The sequence below is a fragment of the Nanorana parkeri genome, unplaced genomic scaffold (genome assembly GCF_000935625.1).
Source record: "Nanorana parkeri isolate BGI_ZX_2015 unplaced genomic scaffold, ASM93562v1 scaffold2175, whole genome shotgun sequence".
NCBI classification, from domain to species: domain Eukaryota; kingdom Metazoa; phylum Chordata; class Amphibia; order Anura; family Dicroglossidae; genus Nanorana; species Nanorana parkeri.
In genome coordinates, this window is record NW_017308443.1 from 73,146 (window position 1) to 80,999 (window position 7,854).

Below are 7,854 nucleotides of genomic sequence, written 5' to 3' on the forward strand. Positions count from 1 at the left end.
CTTGTTTTATTGATTATTGATTGCATGTAATAATCTACTTTTTTGAGATTGTGGATTTGGGGTTCTTGGGGTTTTCATGAGCTGTAAGCCATAATCATCACAATTATGACAAATCACGGCTTGAATTATCTTGCTTTGCATGTAATGAGTCTATCTCATATATTAGTTTCACCTTTTAAGTTGCATTAGTGAAATACAGTAAATGAACTTTGCACAATATTCTAATTATTTGAGTTTCACCTGTATATAATCAGATGAAACGTTTCTATGTCTATGTCAGCAACAATGTAGAAATCCTCTAAGCCTGATTAATCCTGCAGATCATGCCATCAGTGTCTGCAAGTGTCATCGCAAATTCTTCTTGGTTATCAGGTCCTGAATTCCTGCTTGATCATACAGAAGTAACTACAGCTGATGTCTTCAATCTTCTAGATCCTGACAAAGATCCAGAGATTCGTCCTGAAGTCAAAACCCTTGTCACCAGATCTGAACAAAGATTCATCTTGGGCTGTCAACGCTTTGAACATTTTTCCAAGTGGTCAAGGCTTGTACGCACTACTGCAAGGTCAGTCCATATTGCACACTGCTTTCACACTACGCCCAAAGATGCTCACTGTCAAGGTTGCCCTATATGCAAAAAACCCTCTTTCTGTAGAAGATATTGCTGAAAGTGAGCTGATAGGCAGTGTACAACAGAATGTCTTGAGCTCAGAAATGAAATCTATCCATGACAAGCAGGACATTCCAAAAAACAGTCCAATTTCTAACCTGAACCCATTCATTGACAATGTTGGCATGCTAAGGGTTGGTGGACGTTTAAATAAGGATAAGTTGGGAGAGCAAGAACAGGTCTCCATCATCTCACCACCTTGCTCATATAGCACTACTATGAAAGGGTAAAGCACCAGGGTAGACACTTCAAAGAGGGTGCCATAAGAGCCACAGGTCTTTGGATTATAGGAGGAAAGCGACAGATTGCCGCCATACCGCGCAACTGTGCTCAGTGCCTATGATCAGTGGAAGCCAGTGCAACACCTCTTTAACTGCTTATGGAATCGTTAGAAGATGGAGTATCTTTCTCTTCTGTAAGGACTCAGAAAATGGCAACGCCTGAACCCCAATACCCAAGTTGGAGATCTCGTTCTGCTCAAGGACCAGCAAGCTGAAAGAATTGAATAGCCCATGGGACTCATTGTAAAGAACATTTCTAGCAGTGGCAGAACTACCGCCGGTGCAGGCGGTGTGAACGCACCAGGGCCTCGGGCCTCTAGGGGGCCCAGCACAGTCCCAGCGCCGGATCGGTACCCAGCGGCCAGTGGGCCCCCCATCTAGGGGGGTGCCCAAAAAAAAATCTTGCACCAGGGCCCTTTGTTCCTTAGCTCCGCCACTGGTTTCTAGCGATTATGGTAAGGTACGTAAGGTAGAGGTGAAAGTTGCAAGACAAGGCACTGTAAAGACCTTCATCAGACCTATCACAAAACTTGTTTTGCTCCAGCCCTTTGGGGACTTAACTTGCTTACTTGTGTTTGTTGGATCCTGCCTGTGACTTCAAGAAGAAAGTGTCTTGGACCTTAACTGACATTACTTGATGCCTTATATAACAGTTATTGTCATTGCATTATATGAATGCATGTTTTCTCTTTTGTCTTTCAGGTCTTATAGAAAACTGCAAATTGCACTTTGTTTATTTGCGTTTGTATAACTACTGTTATGTTATAATATAGTGGTATTTTACAATGCCAGACGGGGAGTGTGCTGTTACAACAGTTGTATAAAAACATGATACAATGCATAGTTGTGGTTAATACTCATATTAATGTGAAGTAAGAATGTATCCCCTTGTGTGTGATGTATTTCCCTTTTTCTCACATTCTCATCTGGCATCAAAATGGTTGCTTGTGTCATGGCCACATGTTAATCTGCTTGCATGGGGAGAAACATTACCATATTTTGATCGGCAAATAACGTCTTTCTAATCATCTGCTATATCCTGTTCTCTGCCGTAACCTGCTGCATTCAATAAAAATCTTTGTGGATGAAAAAGGTATTTGGCAAGTTCCGCTATCAAATAAGGATTGTCCGCTGTGATTATTTCTGCTTATACAGGCCAGGCATAGAGGTCTCAGCAAGGGTTAAATCACTAATACAACAATCGGAGTAAAAATAAGCAGAATGAGTTGAAAAGGTATCCTCCCTATAAGGCTAAGGGTCCCCACACACCTTACGATTATCGTACGATAATCGCGGGAAATCCCGCGATCGTACGATGATTGTAAGGTGTATGGAAGCCGTGCGACCTCTACTACTGTAAGGTCGCACGACTTTAAACTTACGGACATGTTTGAAAACCCGCCGAGCATCGTACGATGTTCGGCGGGTTTGTGGCATGTCCGTACGATAACAGCCGCACGGGCCGGTGTGCGCAAGCGCACACTGCCCGTTCGGCATTGCGGTCATCGGAAGCCCGCCCCTCAGGGGGGGTGGCTTGCGATCATCGCAAGTACGATCTGCCTATGCAACATAGGCAGATCGTACGTTTTTTTAAGTACCTTACAACCATCGCAAGACAGAAGTCTTGCGATGGTTGTAAGGTGTGTTCCCAGCCAAAGACTTCCTTACCTGTTCACAAAGCTTACTGTACCTGACTTCCTTTTGAGCCTTTTTTTTTACCTACATTTTCCATTTAAGGAGAATGTGTCAGAAAGAACAAGGCTCTATGGTAAAAGGCATGGAACCAGAGCTTGAGCGAGGAGCGAGTATATAATTACTAGAAACACAAAGCGCACAGCTCAGCCCTATCATGTGTCCTTGTAATCCACATTCGGTGCACGGATGACTCTCTTCTAGAGTGATAGGCTCAAAAACTGTACACGATGATCTTCCAAAAAAATTCAGACTTTATTCCACTTGCATCTATACAAAGAACAACCACTGACGCGTTTCTGCCTTACTCGGACTGTGTGGAATAAAGTTTGAATTTCTTTGGAAGATCATCGTGTTGGTTCTACAGTTTTTGAGTATATCATTACTGTGAGATATAAGAGACTGGCACATGGTTTAGCTACCCAGGACTACAAAAATACCAACTCTGGGTAAACTTACCTTGTACATCAAACTGGTGATGGGTCATGTACATAAAAATCAAGTCAAATGCAATATCACTCTACATGTTTTTGAGTTGGTTTGATACTTTTTTGTTTCCTGAGGAACCACTTTGAGCTTTTTCTGAGGTTCTTTGAGTAGCCACAAAGGCTGTCTCTCACTGCACATGAGGTTTTTTTTATTTTTTCACCACACAGGCAGGTACAATGCTCCCCAGTCTGCTCAAACACAGAAACTGGTTCCAGGGTGGAGCAACTCTCTAAGCAGGCTGGGAGTTCTTATAGAGGCCCTAATGAGCCAGCTTGCTTCAGCTGGGCTTGTTACCTCTACCACTCCAGCACTCCCAGCACTTCCCCCTAGTGGAAAAAAAAACAATATACAGCCTGAACCTGGGACAAACATAATGTATCTGCCATCCTGGATAGTGATGAGCCAAACACCCCCGTGTTCGGTTCGTATTAGAACATTCGAACGGCCGAAAAGTTAAAATACGAGCTTGAACTCAATGCAAGTCAATGAGGGTCGAACGTTCGAAAATGAATGTCCCCTTTAAGAGGGCTTATATGCATGTGATTGGCCATAAAAGGTGTATGGGGTACTGCCCTGGGGGACATGAATCAATGCCAAAAAAACTAAACAAAAATATTGTTTTTAAAAGGAGCAGTGATTTTAACATCACTTAACCACTTCAAGACCAGGTTTAGACCCCCTTCCTGGCCAGGCCATTTTTCAGTATTCAGCGCTGCGGTACTTTGACGTATGCGCCCACGACGCATGTTTGCATGCGTGTATGTATGGGTGGGAACTTTAAAAATGTTTTTTTTTTTTGTGTAACTTTAAATTTGGGGGCTAATAAAACCCCCTTATCTGATAGCAAAATATGTGACAGGTCCTCTTTATGGAGACGGCATCGCTGCCTGTTTTTAAATTTCGGCCGTTGCCCGCTCGCACGCCGAGGGGGCGTGTCTGAGCGGACGTCTAAAGACGCCCGCTCAGATCTAGAGAGCTCCCGGCCGGCCGTTTTTTTCTACTACGGCCGGCCCGGAGGCAGTTAAAGGGTAAAAAAATAAATTCCTTCAAATATTATGCCTGGGGGTAAGTGGCGGATCTGTAGGATGTATAGAACCTGCTGCAGCAAATCGGACATTTCTAAAAAAAACTAAAAACTTTTTTTCCCCCCTTAAAGTGTGCAGTTCCTCCCTCCCAAACAATACCAGACCCTTTAGGTCTGGTAGAAATGTTAGGAGGGACCAATTTTTAAAAAAAAAAACTGTGTAGGGTTACCCCTAAAAGTCATACCAGGCCCTTAAGATCTGGTAGGACTATTAAGGAGGGACCCCGATATACAAAAGAAGAAGTGTGTGGGGTTCCCCCTAAAAGTCATACCAGGCCCTTAAGGTCTGGTAGATATATTTAAGAGGGACCCATGTAACAAAAACAAAAAAAGTGTGTGGGGTTCCCCCTAAAAGTCATACTAGGCCCATAAAGTCTGGTAGGAATTTTAAGCAGGAACCCCCACCACCAAAAATGGGGGGGGGAAACATGGGGTCCGTCCTAAAATTCCATACCAGACCCTTGATCCGAGCATAGGCCTGGTAGGGCCAGAAAGGGGGGTACGACGAGTGAGTGCCCCCCCCTCGCTCCCTCACAAGGCCACATGCCCTCGGCACTTGGAGGGTGTCCCCGTACTGATGGGGACAAGGGCCTCGTCCCCACAACCCTGACCCGGTGGTTGTGGGGGTCGGCGGGCAAGGGGACTTATTTGCATCGGGGTACCCTTTTAATTAAGGGGGCACCCAGATGCCGCCCCCCTCCCTTGTGAATGAGCAAGGGGTACTTGTACCCCTACCCATTCACTAAAGGGTTAAATAACAGTTATTTAACCCTTTAGTGATTTTGATAAAATCCTTTATTTGGAAAAAAAAACAAAAGACATGTTTTTGACAAGTCTTTTATTTAAAAAAAAAAAAAAATTGATCCACTGACGTAATCCAGGGTCAATCACGGCGTCCAGCGTTATCCACGACGATGACAAAATAAAATAAAAAATAAAGGGAAATAATAATAAATAAAAACTACCGTCCTGTCCGCTCCCCGCCGCATAATGGCATTTTGACAGATGCCGGCAAAACATACACAATTGCTGTCAACACTAGCTCCGCCCAATTGTGTAGTTTACCGACATCTGATAGGCAGGCAATGATTGGGCAGACTCATCATGACTTTGCCCAATCATGGCTCCACTTCAATACTGAACCCTGATTGGCAAAGTCTTGCACTTGACCTATGGTCAGGTGCAAGACTTTAACAAATCATGGTCAGGTGCAAGACTTTAACAAATCAGAGCTTCAGAGTGCATTTTGCCTTATGGCATGTCCGTGGTCAAATAAACCGCAAACACCCCATAAAGTTCGGCGAACGCTCGAACTGCCGATGTTCGATTCGATGTTCGACTCGGCTCATCACTAATCCTGGATACACATAGATGATTTTGCCTGCCTGCTGTCACAATATGCATAGTTTACCTGTGTATTTTACTGTTTGCCTTAAGTGACAAACCCTCAGATTTTTTAACATAAACCAATACTGTAATGTGTGCCTTACTGTAATCCATGGTTATTTCCCTTCTCTTTGCGGTTCTTCCTTTTAAATCCTCATGCCTTCTCATGCTGGGGGAGAACTTCCCTTTGCAGCTGAGTGCCTCATCCTGTAGTGCTGGCTCAGGTTGCAAACCTACACACAGACACCATGTATCCATTTCAGAGACAAGGCAGTCTGCATGAGAACAGATACAGATTTAAAAGGAAGAGGAGCAAAGAGAAGGGAAACAACCATGGATTACAGTAAGGCACACATTACAGACCTAAAATTCAGATGCCGGCTTTTAGTTTCATTTTCGAGCCGCGTACAGCAGAGGACGCCGCGGGATCGCAGGGACAAGGTGAGTGTCACTTTTCTGTGCAGCCCCGAGTCTGGCTCGGGGTTACCGCTCCTAGCATCGAAAATTCACCCCGAGCCAGACTCGGGATTACCGCCAGGGAGGTTAATGTCACTTTAAGTTCAGCTTTTAAAGCAAATACCAAAGTTAAAAAAAAAATAGCAGGCACAGTTGCATGCACATGATTTACATCATCAATGGCCACCCAGTGACAGCAGATGGAAGATGCCAGACCCGAAGAGAAGGCTGGGAAATGATGGCAGCAGCCATGAATAGAGTGATGAGGGGGAACAAGGACCTCCCAACGCTGGAGGAGGGCTGGGCATACTTGCACATTGTGGCAGGAGCTCCAGGGACCAACAGCAGATTTATTTCCATTTCAAAGCCCAAATCCAGCCTATTTGTTTTTCTCAAATGGTGCTCCACTTGTTTAAAAAAATGCAGCTCTGACTGCAATACTCACACTGTTTGTTGAGCGTGAGGTACCCCAATAAAACACCTTCTTCACCATCATCATCGTGTCCTCAGCATAATTGAGGACCATCCACTGCCAGAGAAGAAGTGAAGAGGACTACACACGTCATGTAAATGAGCCTGAAAACATACCTGCATTGTGGGGCGTACAGGAGAAAGGGGGGTGATTGGGGGGATGATTCCAGAGTTATATACATAGTTCAATACATAGTATTTGAGGTTGAATGAAAACATAAGTCCATCAAGTCCAACCTATTGCGTAAATCAGTATGGTTCTGCTGATGTGTACTTATGTATGTATAGGTCCCTGTGTCATCTCATTCTTAAGAGTACCTGTACCCCTGTATATTACGGTCCCTCAGGAAATTGTCCAAAAGCTTCTTGAATGATTCCACACTCTTTGGTGAAATCACTGTCTATGGCAGCGAGTCCCAGACCCTAACTGCTCTAACTGAAAAGAACTCCCTTAGCCCCTTGTGCTGGAATTTTTTTTCCTGCTGCCAATTTTAGGTGGTGGCCTCTAGTCTTTGTTATGGAGTTAATTGTAAAGAGTTTGTGGCTAATGTTGCTATGACCATTGAACATCTTGTACATTAAAATCATATCCCCCCCTTAATCTCCTTACTTCCAACGAGAACATATTTAAATTTAGTAGCCTTGTCTTAAAGACAAGGCTTTTACTATTACAGCGCGGCTTTTACTATTAATTTTATACTTTCTGTGGACTGGTGACCAAAACTGGACCGCATACTCCAGATGAGGCCGAACCAGTAATGTGTAAAGTGGCACAATTATAGACCTGATGCAAAACATCCCCTTCTTAATACAGGACAGGACTCTACTTGCTTTGCTTACGGCAGTCTGGCACTGCAAGCTATTATTCAGTCTGTGGTCTACAATGACCCCCAAATCTTTTTCTATTTCTGACTTCTCCACTAGCATACCCATAATTGTGTAGCCCATTTTCCTATTTTTAATCCCAAAGTGAATTTCTTTGCATTTATCGACATTAAACCTTATCTGCCATATAGTTGATAAGATTTGAGAATGAAAGAGAGAGGCTGATTGGTTGACATATTTTGCTCCAGAAAAGCTTTTTATCTAATAATTTTATTTATGCAGATATAAATGTTGGAGGAACTCTTCATGGTTGTTAGAAGAGTGTTATCCATGAATATGTATGCATAGGTTTATTATTTTATTTAACATTTTCACTCAGAAAATATAGACGTTGGGATATATATTTATCTATTGTGCCTGGAACTGTCCAGAAAATATTTCTGCTGATGCTAATAGATATTCTGCTGCTAAATAGCTTGCCAGAGCAAGCCTGACACAGT